Source organism: Canis lupus, chromosome 8 (genome assembly GCF_011100685.1).
Source record: "Canis lupus familiaris isolate Mischka breed German Shepherd chromosome 8, alternate assembly UU_Cfam_GSD_1.0, whole genome shotgun sequence".
In the NCBI taxonomy this organism is placed as follows: Eukaryota; Metazoa; Chordata; class Mammalia; order Carnivora; family Canidae; genus Canis; species Canis lupus.
This window is the reverse complement of record NC_049229.1, coordinates 30021068-30039977: the sequence shown is the minus strand read 5'-3', so window position 1 is coordinate 30039977 and position 18910 is coordinate 30021068. Positions and strand designations below refer to the sequence as shown.

The window sequence follows — 18910 nt, the reverse complement described above, 5'->3', positions numbered from 1 at the left end:
CAAAATAAAAGTTGTTTGTGCCTAAATCATCCCATCTGTGCCTCTTGGACAATACTCAATCCTCTTTGTAACCACATGCATCAAGCAATTGGCTAAATATCCTTGTAGACAGGATGTCTCCTATTTGCATTTGAAGTACTCTTCTGTTTAAAATATAAATGCAATTAATTTGCATTATTTATTTAATCTGTCTTTGTATACTAATGTCACAGTACTGAAAATAAATGTTAGGTCATTTTCAACATACCTCAAAATATTTTTGTGTTCAATGAAATTAAATGATTAAAAAAAAAAACAACCTCAATTTTCTTTGAAGCTTTGGCACTTCCCCACCTCCTACTATCCTCTGCACAGCCCACCACTATCTTTGAAGTTGGCTCATCTGGTAATAGACTTACTGCAAGCTCTAGTGCACACCTACCACTCAAAGAGTGTTGTCCATGTGACGGATTTAATCAGTCCCTTGGTCTCTCAGACACACAGCTGTTGGTGAATTCTTTTTTGCTAGTGTAATATTATAAGTGTCTTAAGTTAAAATTAAAGCTGCCATTAAATTTTCATCTTGTTCTTCAAGAAGACCATTTTCTGGAAGTAGTATATGTATACATTTTTAAGTGGCAGTGCCAAAGAGATATTTTATACTATGTCAAATCTTTAGTGTTTAGAAAGAATGGCTCGATTTAATAGAAGAGTCAGTAAATAATCCAAGTTGTTGGATCTGGGTAAAAGCAGGTCACCTAGAATTATTGGTAAAAAATAAAAATATGACCCTCTTTGGCAGTTTTATGCTACAGATGCTGCATTTAAGATGACAGCATTGAAATACAGAAAAACATGTGGGATTTATAGAAAGTCTGTCCATGTCCAGATTGGCCCCTGCAAGTCAAAATGTCACTTCTAAAACACATCATTTACCAGTCCTTCAGCAAAACAAACAAGTTTTAGAAAAGTCTCCCTCAGAACCAAAGAGGTAGAGAGTTATGGAGTTGGAATGTCATTAAGATCAGGAGAGAAGAGAGCTTCGGATATCGCCAACTTTTCATAGAGGAGACAAGGAGGAAAGGGAACTAAAATTGAATATCAGACAGAAAAAGGCTTTGAAACAACAAAATGAGCTTTTGTCAAGCACCCCAAGTATACATCCTGGAGGAGATACTGGGTGTGATTGAGAAGACAGAAGATACCTGTAAACAGTAGACTACTTAACCCATTCTGTGAAGAAAAATGAGAACTCCAGGGATCAGGGAAACAATCTAAAGATGAATGTTTTGCTTTAGTCATTTTTGGCTCTCCTACAAATTCTGTATCTGAGTTTATAGCAGGAACCACTTTACAAATTTCTCCTGCAGGTAAACAAAATATGTCACATTTTTTTTTAAATTTTTTATTTATTTATGATAGGCACACAGAGAGAGAGAGAGAGAGGCAGAGACAGAGGCAGAGGGAGAAGCAGGCTCCATGCACCAGGAGCCCGATGTGGGATTCGATCTCGGGTCTCCAGGATCCCGCCCTGGGCCAAAGGCAGGCGCTAAACCGCTGCACCACCCAGGGATCCCAATATGTCACATTTTTAACCTCATTTTAATGGAACCTAAAGCAAAGAAAAAGACATACATTAAACTTCTATTATTCCTTCCAAAAGAATTCTAGTGAGCTGGTGGTATTGCTTATGATCCAATGTTTAGAAGAGTTGGGTCTCAGGATCAGACAATTTTGGGAGATTCCACACTTTACCACCTCCTGGCTGTGTTCTCCTGACTGAGCAAGGCTCTTTGAAGCTTCGGATTTCTCATATGTCAAATGGGATGGTACCTCCCATTTTAGGGAATAAATGTGTTTAAGGAATAAATGTGAACTACGTTGAGCCTTTAGCAAAGAGTAAGTGCTCAATAAAGTGTATCTGTTTAGTATTAGTAGAAAAATTAGGTTAGTATTAGTAGAAAAAATACACTAGAACTTTACATCCTAATAAGTGGTATGAAATTATCTCATCTAAGGCAGCAAAGTACTATGTTAGGAACATCCTACAAGAAGACATAAATCTAAATGCAGGATAGATTTAGAAGGCAAAGATTATCCTACATAATAACAAATGCCATGCCTTCTTTGAAAAGACTGGAATTCAGTTACAAATTGTTTAGGAACAATCACTATAGTCATGAGGTTCTGTAAACCAATGAAGAAATGAATTCATACGTGTAAATACGAGCCTCTCTCTTTTTGAAAATGTATTACAACTTTTTTTTTTTTAAATTTTGGATGAACTCTAATAACTTGGGAGTGAAAAAGCCATGATTCAATTTTGTTCAATCATTTTAAAAGGATGAGTAAAGGCTTTTATCTTGGTTTAGCAATTATTGTGTTTTTCTCAGAGGGTGGAAATTTGACTCCCATATCTACAAACTTACCTTATTACAGGCAAATTGCTTAATCTCCTTATCAATCATCTTCCTCATTCATAAAATAGCACACTAATATTTACCTACCTCACAGGGTGTTGTGAATCTTTATTAAAGAATGTTTGGGAGATTAAGATCCTGAGATGAAAGGAACTGTCAAATAGAGTTATCATTTATTTTCAACATGATGTATCACGGGACAAGACTTTGAGATGCTATTTCTGTTGCAAAGGCCAATAAAGATATGCAGATCTATGCATCTGATTGCCAAAAAATAGCCTATAAAGTGATTCTCTTTGGGAATGATGAGAGGTTGCATCAGATTTTAATTCTGGCATGTTTCCTCTTTAAGGAAACATTTCCTTTCCTTCTCCAACCACGTAAGTTAGCTAGTGATGAAGGAAGAGAATTAAAATTCTCCTCCCCAATCATAGCACTCTACCCTTGATCTTTACCTGGGTAAAGTCCTTTACAAGGACTCCTGTGACATTCAGAGTTCATTCTTTTTAAGGTCAAGTTAAGGGGAAGTATCTCCAAGGATAAGAAATTAGAAGTTAACAATAGAAACAGGAGTAAGGCATTGCTTTGTATTCACCTTTATTTTTTTTTAATGTGAAATTTTAGTCCAGGGATTAGAAAATACCCAGTTACACAATGACTGACTCCCCCTTACCTTTTTCATGGCTAGGAGAGTTTTGAAAGACCATTGCAGTGTTTGATGAAGCTTGGGAAGCAGTCTAAACTCCTGAAAAAATCAGAGAGCAGGCCAAAGGATTTCTAACCAAGTTGTACACCCCACAGACTTAAAGACACATCTAATCACATGCCTGGTCTGCTCAAAACCACCTTCCCATGGCCCCCCACCATCCACAGATAAAAGCTATGATTTAGCGGCTCTTTACAAACTAGCACCAAACTTTATAGCAGCATTATTGCCTGCTGCCCTCTTTACCCCAAACCCTCAGCCCAAAATGCTTTCTCCCAACCTCAAACTAATCCTTCTGAACTGAGCTCAGAAGTTATTTCTCCCATCATCCCAGAAAGCTAGTTACCATCTTCTGTGTTCCCATAGTATTCAAAAGCACTTGTGCATTAGCAACTGTTGTGTGTGTATATATATATATATATATATATATATATATATATATACACACACACACATATATAACATATATAAAATAATATATACTTACTCTATTACTTAAATTTAAATTATTTAAATTACACTACATTTTTATGATATCTTCATTTTGTTTAAACTTTATATCCTTATATATTATTTCTTAATTTATATTTTGTCCACATATTTATATATTTTTGTGTAAATACTTTAAACACATTAGATACTACCTAAATATATCTAAATGTTTACATAGGTATATATTCATTCTTTATTTCTATCTTTATGATTTACTTAGCATTTTATTCAGATATTTATATTATTTGTATTTAAACTATGTTCAATTACATATTAAATTTTAAATAAATATAATTATTTGATATCCTGTCTGCCTCAAGCACTAGGTTTGTGTGAGCTCCTCTAGAAGAAGTCAGAATAAGATTCTCAGCTAACCACAATAACAGCTACTTTTATAATGCACTCACTCCATGCCAGACACTGAGTTAGTGATTTCTGTACATTATCTCATTTAATCTACGTAAGTGTCTAATGAGATTGGTGCTATTTACTATCTATATTTATACACGAAGAAATAGAAACACCAACACATGAGGTAACTGAACCTTAGTACTAAGTGCTTAGTTAGGCTTCAGATCCAGGTTTGGTCTTGACTCCAAGGACCTGGACTGTGACCACTAGGTGAGGGGGGACACGGCAGGGGCTACATATCATAGCAGTTAAGAGAAGAGGCTTGGGAGTCAGATGATTTTAGTGCAAATTCCTATTCCATTATCTCATAGTGGCATGGTTCTAGAATATTCTTCTTGCCTTTCATGGGCATATTGAACAAGACAGATTTAGATGTAGAGCAAGTGCTGAGAAGGAAAAGGAAGCTACGTCAGCAGTTAGTGATGGAAAATTTAGACGAGGGATGCCTGGGTGGCTCAGCAGTGGAGCATCTGCCTTCAGCTCAGGGCATGATTCGAGGTCCTGGGATTGAGTCTCACATGGGCTCCCTGCATGGAGCCTGCTTCTCCCTCTGCCTCTGCCTCTTTCTCCCTTTCTCTCTCTCTCTCTCTCTCTCTCTCTCTCTCTCTCCCTCTCTCTCTCTCTCTCATAAATATATAAAATTAAAAAAAAAAAAAGAAAACTAACACTTGGCAAAAAACTGACATCTATATTTCCCTGACAACAAAGCTAGTTAGATCACTGGCTACGGATTAAACTTGAGTTTCTCCCGTACTTGAACAGTTTCTATCCTTCAGGTTCCTGCTACTCAAGAATAGAAACTATTAGCGTCACCTGAGGCCTTATGAGAAATGCAGAATCTCAAGTCCCATTCCAGACTACAGAATCAAAATCTGCATTTAGATAAGACTCTTGGGTAATTCCCACATACTATAAAGCTTGATCATCCTCATTTTCTGTCCAATATCCTTAAGTCATGGTTCTAAAGACTTTTGCTGATTTTCCATTGTTCCAACAATGTATTTCTAAGAGAGGGGTGAGGATTATAAGAGGAATGTGGGGGTAAGGTGGCAGGTAAACCAAGAATCAGAATCTAATAGCAGACTTGTTACAAAAAGCTGTGAGACCTCAGGCAAATCATCGTCTCTGTTAACTTAAATTTTCCCTCTACAACAAGTGTTTTTGGAGGAACGAGATGAAAGAAATTAGCATAGAGTATTCTAAATTATCTAATTTTTAGATCCAATTATTCATTAAATAAATATTAAATAAAGTAAAACACAGGCCTGATTAATAATTGTGAGGATTATGTCTCTGTCTTAACCACTGCTGTATTTGAATAATTATATAGTAGTTATTCAATAAATACATGAACCAAGAATAAATGAATGTCCACTCTTATACTCTCTTACCCAAAGCTAGCAGCACCTTCTGTTCTCCTATCATAATTTTTACATATATTAATTGATGCAAAACAAAGTAACAAATTTTTCTTCACTGTAACAAATTTTCTTTCTGCAAAGACACTTATAAAGTATTTATTACTTTGCCAACTAATAACATTTCTGCAAATTTTCTTCTGTAGTTGTAGTAGGTATGTGTCTTTCAAGTCTCTAAGGTCATAGGCAACATAGATTTGAAATCTGCATATTTCATATGCAGATATAATATCAGAGCACTGGTACATAGTAGGCCTTCAAAAAACATTTGTGAATGTATGCAGCTTTCATAATTATTTTAGGACTACATAATATTCCCTCAAGTTAATGTATCCTGCCTTTCAAAACAAGGTCCATAATGTTGAACATCTTGGCAGTTTCTCCTTTTCTTACTAAAAAAAAGAAAAAAATAGAGTGAATATCTTTGAGAATGTATATTGGTGGTTCTGGTGATTGACATTTCCTTAAAATTCATTAGAGTGGATTGGCTGGAACAAAGAGTAGGAGCATCTTTACGGTTCTTACTACAAACTGCTAACTTTTCTTTCTAGTTCCAAAATTCTAGGATTTGTAGAGAATCTCACATTCTCAAGTGGCAGTGGCAAAGACTAGAAGCCAGCAGCCAGCTACTGGTGCCACCACAGTCCTTGAAAATGGCAAAAGAGACATTCCCACATTCTTTTCTTTCATGGATGATTAAAACAAAATGGAAACCTTGTGCTAGAAATTGGCTTACAGCATCCAATGGAAGAAATATCATGTTACACAAATGACCAGAGACTAGTTGGATAAACAAGATAAACTCAGAGTTGCATTCTTTCCCAGAATCAGAGAGTACTGCTTTGGAGCATGGATTCACAATTCCACTTCTGGCCTATTTTTAAAATATCAAAGAGAAGGACCAGATGTCACAATGAATTAATATCCTAGACTTTTAAATCTGTAGAAATAGGTTCAAATTCTCCCTGGTCGAAAGTAAATATGAGTTTTCTGGCTTCTTGGAGATCCCTTGTGGATATTTCATTCACCCACAAATTTGACAGTTTGACAGGATGATCCCTGCATCTTCTTTTTCATTGTGACCCGAGGGCTGGATGCTCAGATGAGGTGAGGCAGGTGCCATAACGAAGCTGAAGAATGAGTCAGCTTCAACTTCCATCTTCTCACCACACATCCCTCCTGGAATTCCTATCTACTCTTCAGCATTTCCCCTTTAAGAGGCACTGAATTACACAGCTGTTGTTTAAGAAAAGCAGGAAATAAAGGAGGAGGAGCTCTGGCTTCTCGAATGACTTAGTGATGGAAAGCTGAAGGCCATCAAAGTGCAGCTGCAGAATCGATCGGCATGGCCACAGTACCACTGCAGTCCATCCAAGTAGATCTACGGGAAGTACTCCCCCAACACATTTCCCCTCAGTGACATACACCTCCCTGTTCTTTATTCAGGCCAGTTTCTGAGATCTCATCACAGAGACTGTGGCAATGTCATTAACAGTCTTATGCACCATTGCCATTTCTTCTGGAAGGTCTTGCCGCCAGGTCCAGGTTACATAACCTTTCTTTGTGTCCTCACGACCTCCTTGTTCCCATCACAGTGCTTTTCTCACTTGCCAATCATACTATACTTGTTTGTTTCCCCCTCTGCTGGTCTCTAGATGCTATGGGAACAGAACATGTGCCTACCCAAGTCTCCGGTGTATGCCCCTCATGCCCATATCTAGATATATCCTCGGACTTGTATCTCTGAGCATCTCAGTAGGATGTTCTGAATCACCCTGGAAATCCTCTGAGACATCCTTCTGAAAAGAAGAGTGGTGGCTGAAGAGGCTTTCTGATGGGATCTGAGATGAGGGGGTGGTCTCGGGCTCCCTGCCAGCTAAGTGTCTCAGTGCAAGTGAATTCGATTTCCCCCAGAAACTCCACACAGATCCTCACAGGAGAAGTGTGACTGGTGTGCTGATAGGAAATGACAGGTGATCTCTCTCAAAAAGACAAGGGAACAAAAGGAAGGGATCATCCTTTATTTGACTGATGTCATTATGCAGCCCCAGATAATTCCACTTCAGGAAAACCTGGACTGAGGAAACTTTTGGTCAAAAAACAAACAAACAAACAAACAACAACAACAACAACAAAAAACAAAAAAAAAAAACCAACACCATGTACAACCTTACTTTATATCTGCTTTTCTTTCTAGTAAAGTCGGGCTTTCAATTTAAGGTGTGCTTAAAAAGACTTACAAAAAGGCAGAAGGAGCACATTCTTTCACGTCTCCTCCTGACAGTGTTCCAGTGGAATCCCTGAGTGAAGAAAGCCTGGCTGATCCTAAACTTTCTAAATAGGTGGGCTGTCCACTTCTCTTTGACACAGATTCCCTACTTTTATTTGCATTCAGCTGTATCAAAGTATGAGCATATTTCAAAACAAAACAAAACAAAACAAAACAAAACATATCATTTAAGGCAGAGTAAAGACAACTGAAACATTCCTTCTCCCCCTCCAGAAACCTAGGAATGAATTCTTCACCATTGAGGAAGAGTCTAGGAGAGAAGAGAGTAGCCACTCAGGGAAAAAAAAGTGAACCCAGAGAGCTGGTCAAGTCAAATGTGGAAAAGACCAACCTCCCAGTCTTCAACCTGCAGTCACGGGTTAGTCCCAGAGAATCTGTCTCTTTTTCTTACTTTTTTTTTTTCCTGAAAACTATAATTCAGAGTTCCTTCTCTGAGCCTCATAACACCCTGATCTCTAGGATAATTTGCATCCCACCTCTCTTGAGCTTGGGTGCTAAACTTTTCTTCCCACAGTTGGGTTTTTAAAGAAAAGAGGTTTAAAATTGTCAGCAAGAGAGGAAAGAAGGCCAAATCGCTCTCATGCTTGAACCCGTGGGCCAATTTGTTTGTAATTGGATTGGTATGCAGCAAAGATAGAGCTGTCTGGGGGAAATGCTCCACGGCCCCCTTCTGGAGGGGATATTTCTCCTGATGCCAATCCTCAGTCCAGTGCCAGCCCCTAGTGTGGGAGAGGCAGAGAGACCCCAGACCACAGAAGAGAAGGGCCGATCATGTGCACCCATAAAACGGGGACTGCCCTGTAAAAGGAGGCAGGACCTTCACCAAAATAAACCCAGAAAGTAGAGCACACATTGCAGGCTCTGTGTCCAAACTCAGGGATTATGGGCCAAGGAGGAAGCCTGGTTGAGAGAAGGGGAGGAGGAGACAGAGATAGAGAGGGCTCCAACAAAAGATGAAGCCAGGCCTCACCAGAAACCTGAGGAAAACTTTTTTTTTTTTTTTAATAGAATGAAGTTGCTACCACTTCCACTGCCACCTCAGCTGAGCCTCCATGGTGGTCCATCTGTCAGCCAGTTATACAAGTTCCACCTCATGCTCCGCATCAGTGACAGAGGCAGAACACATGTGGACTTGGGGAGAAACAGATCTGGATTCTAATCTTGATTTTGCTACTTCCTATTTATGAGATTTTAGACAAGGTATTTAACCCAGTTGAACCTCAGTTTTCTCATCTGTAAAATGAAAATAATTCCTACCAGAAGGCTGACCTAAAGGGGTCTTGAAGGTTTGAAGAGCCATATTGGATACTACTCATTGTCAATCAGCATTATCCTCATCACCCCTTGTAGTGGTTCCCCTTTATCTCGGGGGCTAGATGCCTGGGAACCACATGTCCTAGAACTTCCACCAATGTTCTGAGTATGACATGTTTCATACTAAAACTCATTCATGCGATGTTTGTAAGGCAGAAGAGAGCAAAAGGCCCCCTCCTTCTCTCAGCACTGGTGGGGATGAAAGTGTAAGCTTCAGCAGATGTGACCAGTGTGGCAGCTGGCTGGTGTCTCTCACTGCTAAGTGGCAGCTTCAGGGTTATGGACCAGTTCTAATTTCCCACAGCTCCCTGGCTGCCTGTGGTGATGTAACCTGAAAGCTGGGAGTAGCCCACCTAACTTTCTTGATTCCGGCTTTCCCATAATCTAATAAGCACTTATATTAGTTTTCTACTGCCATGTAGCAAATTACCACAAATTTAGCAGCTTGGAATAACACCTATCTATTACTTCACCACTCTACAGGTCAGAGGTCAGGTGGGATCAATAGGGTTCCAGGTTAAAGTCTCTCCATACTGAAATCAAGGTGTCAGCTGTTGACAGGGATCTTATCTGGAAGCTCTGGGAAGTATATACTCCTAAGCTCGTTCAGGATATTGGCAGAATTCATCTCCTTGTAGTTTTAGGACTTAGGTCCTCAATTCCTTGCTGGCTGTCAGACAGAAGCTTCTCTCAACTCCTTAGGACCACATCCCTCCCCATGTGGCCTCCTCCATCGTCATTCCAGCGATGGTACATCGAGTCCTTCTCCCAACATGGCAGCCAGAGTAGGACCCATCACACCCAATCCCCTCATGCTTGGACTCTCACTCTCTTTTCTCTTCTCAGCCAGAGAAAGCTCCCTGACTTTAAGGGCTTGTGTGATTAGATCAGGCCCACTGTGGTAATCTCTTTATGGACCAGGATAAGCACCCAAGAGTGCTAAGGAAGGATGGACCATGATCAGATTTGTATTTTCACACAACAAATGTTTATTGAGAACTTACAATGAAGGTAGAAAATCCACTTTGGTACTGGGAGTATTTCCATATAACATAACATAATCACAGGAGTGATCACCAGCATATTCATAGCTTCTGGGATAAAAGTGGAACATCTTTGGGGGTAGAATTTTAGAATGCTACCTACTGTAGCACCAAAATCCCTCTATTAAATCACATTCTTCTTGAAAAACCTAAAGGGGTTTTCGTTTTTCTGTATTGAACCATAAGTGATCTAAGATCACAGTCTGCAAACTCAGAAGTGAAGAAAACAACACTTTGGATTATAATACTGTTACCCATGGAAATTTCAGGACTCTTACTCAACAAACCTAAGTTCAACAAACAATTATCTAGCAGCTGCCATGTGCTGGGTTGTGCTATGTTTAGGGGAATCAAAAAAGAGAAGAAGCCCTACCCTTACGGTCTAATGGGCAAAATAGACACACGAATAGAGCTTTTCAGTGTAACATTGGAGATGATAAGAGAGATTGGGCTTAAAGTTGAGTATCTCTCATTTACTCAAGAAATATTGATCTGACATCTACTCAGGATCAGGCATTAGCTTAAATGCTAGTGACTTAAAGACCAATGAGGCATAATGCAGCTAGAACAATATCAAAGCCAGTGGAAATCAGGTATGCAGTATCGCATTATTGCCAGAGAGCACTTATTGTCATACATCACAACAAACTGCTGTGTTTTAATAATAGCTGCCTTTTTTTTTTTTTACTTTTTACTCATTAACCCCAACTACACAACTTATACATGCTATCATATTTAAATGTCACCTAAGGGGATCCCTGGGTGGCTCAGCGGCTCAGCGGTTTAGCGCCTGCCTTTGGCCCAGGGCACGATCCTGGAGTCCCGGGATCGAGTCCTGTGACGGGCTTTTGGCATGGAGCCTGCTTCCCCTTCTGCCTGTGTCTCTGCCTCTCTCTCTCTCTCTCTCCCTGTGTGTGTCTCCCATGAATGAATGAATGAATGAATGAATGAATGAATAAATAAATAAATAAATAAATAAATAGAAAAAAGTCAACTTCCTAACTTTTTAAAAATAAAGGCAGCCTGGGTGGCTCAGCGGTTTAGCACCTCCTTCAGTCCAGGGCGTGATCCTGGAGACCCAGGATCGGGTCCCACTTTGGGCTCCCTGCATGGAGCCTGCTTTTCCCTCTGTCTGTGTCTCTACCTCTCTCTCTCTCTCTCTGTGTCTCTCATGAATAAATAAACAATTTTAAAATCTAAAATCTTTAAATGTCACCTAAGTGAGAAGAATTATTTTCTGAATTTTACAGAGGGAATCGAAAATAAGTCACTTTTCTAGATTAAGAGTGATCTGGTTTGCCACCCACACAGACACCATTCTAACATCCCTCATACAGGATAACATCCAATGTCTAATGTTTGTGTTCTGCCCAGATCCTACTTCTTTGCTGCCTTCCCCATCGCATCCTACTCCCCGGGAGTTCTCTTCCCACAATCAGAACCTGCCCCCTTTCTTGGGGAGCTATTTGTGGGGTCTCCTCACCGGCACAGACGGAGGAGAGCATCTGGGAGTGCACATTCCTTGGGTGGTCCTTCACCAGTAACTGCTGGAAGTCAGAGTGTGAAAACACCAGCTCCTTTACCTTGTTCAGGAAGACTCGATTTATAGAGTTCCCGAGTTTACCTGAAGATAGGGCAAATTCGACCCTTGGTGGGACTTCATGGCACGATTCCCCCACTTCCTCCTTTCCCTGCCCTCTGCCCCCCACCCACACTTTTCCTAGTTTCCCTTGGGAATTTCCTTACAAACATTTACACACAGGTCTGAGAGTCCTCCCTAAGACATCTGTGTTCTGACATTTACCCTGCACTACCATGGAAATGAAGGGAAGACAGTGCTTAACTCCATTTGCGCCAGTTGGTGAAGACTTTCCAGTTATGAAAGATAAGCAGAGGCCTATCTACGTGGTAAGTGGGAAGAAGAGCATTCCAGGCAGAGAAAATTGCACACACAAAAACCACAGAGCAGGAGGATGAGGGCAAGTCAAAGTGTAGACTTAAAAATTGGACATGCTGGGGGCAGCTGGGTGACTCAGTAGAGCTCAGTGGTCACTTTAGCTCAGGTGATGATCCTGGGGTCCTGGGATTGAGTCCTGCATCAGGCTTCCTGTGGGGAGCATGCTTCTTTCTGTGACTATGCTTCTGCGTCTATCTCTCTCATGAGTAAATAAATAAAATTTTTAAAAAATAAAAATAAAAATTGGACATGCTGGAACAGAAAGTGAGCCTGCCAGGAGGAGTTGGAGCTCTTAGGCCAGGAGAAGCAGCTAGGAGTGTTAAGGAAGAATGGACCATGATCAGATTTATATTTTCACACATTAAATATTTATTGAGGACTTACAATGAAGGTAGAAAATCTACATCAGTACTGGGAGCATTGCAGTGAAGACCAACCTGGTCTGTGTCCCTCATGGAGTTATAGAATAATCCTTTTCTGTCCAACACAGCAACCACAAAATACCTGCGCCTATTTAAATTTGAGTTAACTAAAGTTGGAATTTAGCTTCCCAGTCACATTAGCCACATTTCAAGTGCTCAGTAGCCACGTGTGTCTACCCTATTAGATGGCTCTGGCACAGAACACCCTCAGCATTGTAGAAATTCTACTGAATGGTGCTAGCTTAACCACGTGAGAAAATAGCTATGAGTCTTTCACCTAAGTTTTAATTCTTATGTGGCTATCTCCTAGTTAGTCTTTTTTTTTTTTTTTAAATCTCTCCTTGTGCTTTTCCATTTTATACAGAAGACTGAGGATTCTTTTGATTGCACAACTGGGCCTCTGCACAACCACCTGCATTTGGCAATCAAATCATAGTCGTGGTTGTCAAAAGACCAGGATTGCAGAAATCCCTTTGAAAGTGCACGTGGTCCTTTTATGTGCTGGATGAGGGAGATCTGCTCACACCTGCCTGGAGAGCCCAAGCAGTGGAGTCGGCCTGCCTCCATCTGTTCATGATGTTCATTCTGAATGCTTGCAGCTCAAAGCCTACCTTCTAAAAGCAAAACAATATTCAGGAAAGAAGAATAACCTGAATTCCTCACCTGGCATCATACCATTTCCAGGGCTACAAAAATGAAAGTAAAACATCCACTAGCTATGGCAATCTCTGAAAACTGTCAGGGAATTTTTAAAAGGGTGATTTTTAAAAAATTTACCTGATTAAAACCAATAGAAACAGGAATTTTCATTGGAGAGTTGTTTCCCTCTACTTCATCTATGTTCTTAAAAGAGCCAACGAACAACAAAGCATTTCATGATAGTCTAGAATAAATCCATCAACAGCATAAACACTAGACTGTGTAATCAAAGATTTTCAATCAAAGTGTCACTATAGGGAAATTTCAACATTGCTATTATGAAGTGCGTAGTGCAAATCCTAATGAGTGTGCCATTCAAAAATGAAATTCCCCCTAAAGAGGCACTTTCAAATTCAATAGAGTAAAGATTATACATCTCCCTATTCCTGATATGATACAGTTTTTAGGCTCTAAACAAACATTCCTGACTTCATGAAAGCTCTTCTTTTTATTACAATGATTAGAGGGCTTTGTTTAACAGAAGAGAAAGCACTACTTTTTTAAATAACAAAATGTCAACTTTGTTGACTGTTATGCCTGCATCCAAAGCTTCACTCAGTCAGCTTTATAGGATTTTTACTAGTCTTGATATATGATAAACTGATGAACACTAGTGGACCAGTTCCTAAAGGCCTGGAGCAGCTCTGGGAGCAAGGGGCTAAGTACCAAAGAGACCGTCTCATTTCAAGGGGGGAGAAGGTATCATTACAATAAGTAAGATGGCTTTTACAGATAGTTTGTTTTGTTTTGTTTTTTGGCTTTTGCTTAGCACTCTGCTAATTCTGTTGCCCTGGCACCTGCAGGCAAAAGGGTGCAGTATATTCCCATCTCCTCTTTGTCTAATTCCACAAGCCTAAGGAAGCAATAATGACCAAGCTCTTAGAATCTTCCAGTTGATTATAGAGAAGGCATTGTATTCCACTGTATATTCTTACAGCCCTGCCACCAGATGAAAGGAAAAGCATAAAAGCCCCAGCAAGGCTGGAACTCTACTTTTCCTGCTGTAACATGCCATCAAATGCGGATGGGGCCCTCCACCGATGCAGCCATTCTGTTGTTCACGTCCGCTGAGTTCAGCTGAGGATGTCTGAGATCAACAGGTGGCCTGGCTAATGGAACAGATTCACTCATTGTTTGTGTGTTTAATGAATCATTGAGTTACTGATCAGCAGTGAGCAATAGAAGCTGTTTAAACAGAAAAGAAGCCCAGCCGTGAGGTGGTGTCGCCACCACACTCCTTTGAAGCAGTGCTGGCCCCACGGACTGTGAGGGAGGCTTGGGGTTTCCTCCCTATGGTTCCCAGAAAAGCTGGTGGTGAGAAGAGGGTGTTATTTCTAATTGGATGATGAAAGTCAGCTCAGGGGACAGAGACCAAAGGGCCAAATGTAAAAAGGGGAGGAAGTGAAAACATCGGAATCAAAGGTTGAGGTAATACCACGAGACAGGTGTTTGCAGTGAACCGCGCAATAACCCCCATCCTGCCTCCCTCCGCAGGTCCTCAGGAAGCAACCAAGTGGGCAAGGGCCTAAAGAAGTAAGAAAAAGCAAGACTTAGGATTCGGATGCCGATTTCCTCACAAAGGGTTCATGGTGCAGTGGAAATCCTCTCTATTATCAGGAGGTAAGTTTGACCCTTTTTTGTGAGATTCCCACAAGTTGCACTGGGGCTTTTCCTGTGAGTAGAATTTGACTGAAGGTATGCCGGAATTGCATTTACTGGGTCACACTTGTCTTTTTTTTTCTCTCCGCAAATAAGACTTTTTATTTGTCACCATTAAAAGTCTGAATTTAACCAGATTCTCAGACTAGTGGCTCATATCCATCAGCTCATTTAACTGTATCACCTGTCTCATCCCAGGAGCTTTTCCAGAACTATTGCCTTCACCGTGAAGCAACATAAGTTCTCCCATTTCAAACTTGGGCTTCTTCAGCATTTTTACTTTTATAATGAACCCATCAGAGAGGATAAATAGATTGGAAATTCTTTCCCATTTCTGACTAGAATCACTTTATTGACAACATCTTTAGAACCATTTATCTGTGCCTTTTGGGTCATGATTTCTACCATCTTCCTGATTTGGTGGACCTGTAGGTGCTGAATGTGAGAGGTCTTCCAAATCTGGTAATTGCTTTTTTTTTTTTTTTTTAGTAAAACCAACACAGAACAAATGAAGCATGTAACTCCTGGTACTCTTGATATTGACATAAGCTTCACTCATGGTCTGCCATATTCTTGACTATGGAGCACATTTTTCATGGGCAAGATCCAGGGCATAGAAGTTGGGCAGTTGGTTTTGCCCTGAATATCCTTAGTGGTTAGTTTGGATTTTCCTTTTTTAAAAATATTTTATTTATTTATTCATGAGAGACATAGAGAGAGAGGCAGAGACACAGGCAGAGGGAGAAGCAGGCTCCCCACAGGGAGCCCAATGTGGGACTCGATCCCAGATCCTGGGATCATGCCCTGAGCCAAAGGCAGACACTCAACCGTTGAGCCACCCAGATGTCCCAGTCTGGATTTTCTAATGCAACTTCATCATTCTGCAGAGCAACAGGCCTCACTTTATGACCCTTGGGGCGGAGGGTTCCTTGAGGTCTCAAGACGAGCATTGTTCTGTGCTTCCTGTCTTGATACATGTTTTCACATCATACCAATCTGCCTTAGAAAAGAGACAAATCACTTTCTTCTTGGTTTCCTTTAACCAACTTTTGTGGGTAGTGTTTTTTTAAAGGTAGGGGACAAATGAAAGATATGGCAGAGTGATTTGGTAAGGAGAGAACTGTGCTATGGGTTAAGTAACCTGTGTCTTAGTTTCATCTCTGCCGCTGTCTCTAGAGTATCACCGGTCACATACTTCCCAATGGCAGAGATTGGCTACCCATTCACCAAACCTTGTTCCATTCCTCTTGACACACAGCTAACCCCAGGTTCCAGCTTTCCTCATAGCCAGATGTGTCCATATGACAGGCTCCAGCCAATGGAATGTGCACCAAAGTGTGCAAACAGACCTGGATCATAATCCTCATAGATGATCCTCCATGCTCTCTTTTCCCTTGTCTTCAGCTGGATGCAGATACCCAGGGTTGACCTTGAAGTTCACAGAGCCTCTCTCAAGCTTGGGTTGTCCTCCATCTCAGGGTAGCTGGAGAATCTAGGGCAGCTGGAGTGCCCAGCCTGGATACCTCAGCTATAAGCAAGCTCCTCCATTTACCTTAGTGCACTGTACAAACATCAACTCCTTCCACATGTGCCATAAAACCAAAGAGTAAAGAGATGTTCCCATCGACTCTGAGGTTTCTTCCTGCCCTACCATCTTTGATTCAAATCCATTGCCTCATTTATACTTCCATCCACCCTAGACAAAGTCAGGGAAGATGCTCTTCCTGTCTCTGTAAGATCTGGAGAAAAGAGGGAGACTTTTCTCTATTACATTATCTCTCAAAGACAGAGATAGAAGAGGAATAAAGAGAGAGAAAATAGAAAGTCTGTCACAGTTAGTGGGAGCGAATCAGGAGGTAGTCTAGAAGGCAGTAGGCTGAATGGCAATTCAGGCCAGAGAATGAGAATGTATTTTGCCATCGCACCTGGCTGGTGGCAGATCTTTGGGCTATAAATCCTGAATGAGGGCCAGGGCAGTAATAATAAGCTTCTATTCCACCAGCACATCTCTTGCTGTGGGTTTGTGCTTAATCAAGCCAGCCTCAAATCCTTTTAGAACTGAAGATCTTGACTATTCCAAAATGAATTTCCATCCATATGTCCTCTTCAATAAAGCCTTCTTTTCAACACAGAGGAGGATGTGAAAGCTATTGCTCCCTTAGGCAATGTCATTGCTATTTGAAAAACCAAGATGTATATACACACATGTGTCTTGTGTGTACATAACTTACAGTATAATTTTCTGATTCTGAATGTTTGTGTGTACAGTGGAATGTTAACTCCTCCTGGATATAGAAGCTACACCATATGTCCCTATAGTGGGAATGTGTCCCAATCGTAGAGTAAATGGGTTGCATTTGGTTTGTGGCATTAAATAGTCAAACTAAGTGCTTGCTATTGGGATAAAGCATAACTAGTCTACATAGATGTTTATAAGCACCCCTTTTTTACAGGATAAGTGAAGGGTAATTCCATGTTTTGGTCTTTTTTTATCTTTGAAACATTTATATAGTGTTTATTATATAACAAATATAATGAAACAAATATTATTCTAAATGTTTTTACAGATTTTTTTTTATTTAATTCCCTATTAAAGTGAGATATTCAGGGAGGCCTGGGTGGCTCAGTCAGTTAAGTATCTGCCTTTGGCTCAGGTCTTGATCCCAGGGTCCTGGGGTGGGGCTCTCAGTTGTCAGGCTCCCTGCTCAGCAGGGAATCTGCTTATTCCTCCACTCTGCCCTCCACCTGGTTCAAGCGCTCGCTCATGCTCTCTCTCTCTCTCAAATAAATAAATAGATAGATTAAAATCTTAAAAAAAAAAAGAAAAGAAAAGAAAGTGGGACATTCAGGAGTCCCACTTAGCATTCAGGAAGAATTTGATGGAAAGTGGCAAGGACCATATGTCAGAAGATCTTACTTCCATACCATAGCATGACCAAGTTTGGCTGGCAGAGATGCAGTTATAAAATGACACCTCCTTAGGCTCTGCTTCCTCATTTTTGAAGTAAGAAGACAAGCTAGATGACCTCCAGGATCTAATCCAATTCTAGGACCATTTTGAATTCATTCTCATCCTGGCCCCATGACTCCTCATGATCTGGTGCCTGACAAACTTTCCAAATTTTTCCATCTTGTATCCCAGACTCACTTAGCTCCAGGCCCATGGGCCTCTTTTCTTTGTTCCAAAAACACTGAGCTCCTTTCCAGCTTAGGGCCTTTCCACTAGCAGTTCCTGCTCTGGCAAGCTCTTTCCCTGCATCGTCTGCTTGACTCTTTTTTTGTCATTCAAGTTACTGATTAACCTCTTCAGTGAGCCTGTCCCCAACATCTCCTCCTAAACTATTCCTACACCCAGCACTAACTTTCCATCAATCACTCTGATTTACTATCACCTGTCACCATCTGATATTTTCTTGTTTATTTATTTGCTTCTTTGTTTATAGTCTGTCTCCTCTCATGAGGAATAAACTCTTGTGAGATTGAGGCATTATCTGTCTTATTTGTCATTAGGTCTCCATTGCCTACATAAGAGCACAATAGCCACACAGCCCAGCAAGTCTAGTGCTTGCAGTAGAGGCAAAATGGAGCCCAAGACTTAGAGCCATAGGATTCCTAAAAGTCACATAGAGGAGCAGAAGAATCCCTTAGTGCTATACTTTCTTACTCAACTCAGTGATTTCAGAGCAAAGGTCTGACTATGTGCAGATCCACATCCTTTTTCTCCTACCGACCTTCTATTTCTCAGAGACATGAATCTTCAGGCACATCCTGTGCTATTCTATTACCAGCCCCACAAGCAGGAAATAGCATATCCACCTAAGGAGAATGATTCCTCACTGCTGAGGACAGATGAGCAGCTCTACAGATTTGGGGCTTCAGGATCTGGGGAGGGAGGTCAAGGCTAGTGGCCAGTGGGACTTAGCCTAGATGCTGAGCCCGAAGTGGTGTCTCAACTGAAGCTGATTTGATGCTGGCTGCTGCCCTGTGCAAGAGTATGTCTCCTCTCCTAATGGAAGGACCACGTTACCAAGGCAGATGTAGTAAACATTCTTTCTTAGGTCTCTCACCTGACAGAGAAAATCCTCTGAGGTTTAAGGAAG

At 40.7% G+C, this 18910-nt stretch overlaps 2 long non-coding RNA genes across 7 annotated transcripts in view; one reads left to right on the top strand and one right to left on the bottom strand.

Moving 5' to 3' along the window:
* Window positions 1-1449: 1449 nt before the first annotated feature.
* LOC111097219 lies at window positions 1450-4285 on the bottom strand. The gene is made up of 3 exons (XR_005362871.1): window positions 4143-4285; window positions 3073-3144; window positions 1450-1591 (listed from the first exon to the last, which is right to left on the bottom strand). It is a non-coding gene; the product is annotated as an uncharacterized LOC111097219 (long non-coding RNA).
* Window positions 4286-14356: 10071 nt separating this feature from the next.
* Window positions 14357-18910, top strand: part of LOC100686192 — a 97133-nt gene continuing 92579 nt past the window's right edge. For 5 of the 6 annotated variants that reach the window (XR_005362867.1, XR_005362866.1, XR_005362868.1 and 2 more), the window contains exon 1: window positions 14570-14771. This is a non-coding gene — a long non-coding RNA (uncharacterized LOC100686192). Of the gene's footprint in view, window positions 14466-14569; window positions 14772-18910 lie in introns of those variants that run through there. The other variant, XR_005362870.1, reaches the window with a different exon arrangement.